Raw genomic sequence first — 1,238 nt, forward strand, 5'->3', positions numbered from 1 at the left:
AGCATGCAGCACAAGAGTACCTGAGCCTTCTGAAGCCTATCGCTGTTGCTCTGGATGTACTCCAGAAGAAAAATGCCACAATATCTGATGCCGTAGAGCAGTGGAAACTTTTCATAAGTTTGAAGAAATTTATCTTTAGAGAAACTACAGAAGTTTCAACATCGCTATAAGCAAGCTCTTACACCTTATCACTTTATTGCTTACATGTTAAGCCCGGAGAAACAAAACTACGCTTTAACTCCTGAAGAGAAGAATCTGGCTTTGGAGACTATCAGTGAGCTTCCTGGAAACTCGGGATTGTTGCCACTAGTTGTTAAATTCAACGCTCGCCGCAGTCCTTTCAAATAAATTATGTTTTCTGAGATGCTGAAAAATATGAACGGACTTCAGTGGTGGCGATCATAGAGAGATGAACCGGAAATTGCGAAACACTTGCCCACTATAAAACAGTTTCTTTGTGTAACTGCATCTTCTGCGTCTGTCGAAAGGATGTTCAGCACATTCGGATTTGTTCATTCGGATATCAGGAACAGACTGGGAATCGAAAAAGGAGGGAAATTAGTGTTCCTCTTCAGACTTTATAACGAAAATGAAGAGAAAGAGACGTGATTTCCGTTTTAGTATTATTGAGTTTACCATTAAAACAGTTTAATTTTTAAGTTCACAAGTACCGTTTTCTATTTTGATTTTCATTTCTTAGAATTATTTGTGGTCTGTTTTATATTTTTTGAGTGGAAATATAAAGTTTCTTGAAAAAATGATCTTTGATTTAAATCGTGATTTTTTTCCAAAAAAATCAGGTGATTTAAATCATGATTAAAATCACGATTTAAATCACTTGAAAAAAATCAAGCCAACCCTGTTCCGCAGTACCACACAACCTTTCAGCGAGGCCATGAAAGCCTTCATAGTAGGGATGACACAAACCAGTATTTTTCAGTCACAGGTTCCATGTGTGACTGTTCCAAGCTCGTACCTGTTCCAAGTATCTGTGATTTTTTAGCACATGTTATTTTGGCCCATGATAAATATTGATTTGTACCTGTAACCGGTCTGAAGCATATTTTGAGTCCAGTCGGATTACACTTTAAAAGGCCTGTTTCGGGCACTGAAAATATGATGGTAAAAGATTATTGGAAGTTGTTCGGAAGGATGTCAGAATATTGAGACAATAGTTTGTGCTCGATTTCCGGCTGTGGAACATTGTTTATAAACAATTATTTATAAATAATTAAAGA

This window comes from Dendroctonus ponderosae, unplaced genomic scaffold, assembly GCF_020466585.1.
Source record: "Dendroctonus ponderosae isolate FM_Combo_2020 unplaced genomic scaffold, Dpon_F_20191213v2 Dpon_F_20191213_126, whole genome shotgun sequence".
Lineage (NCBI taxonomy): Eukaryota > Metazoa > Arthropoda > Insecta > Coleoptera > Curculionidae > Dendroctonus > Dendroctonus ponderosae.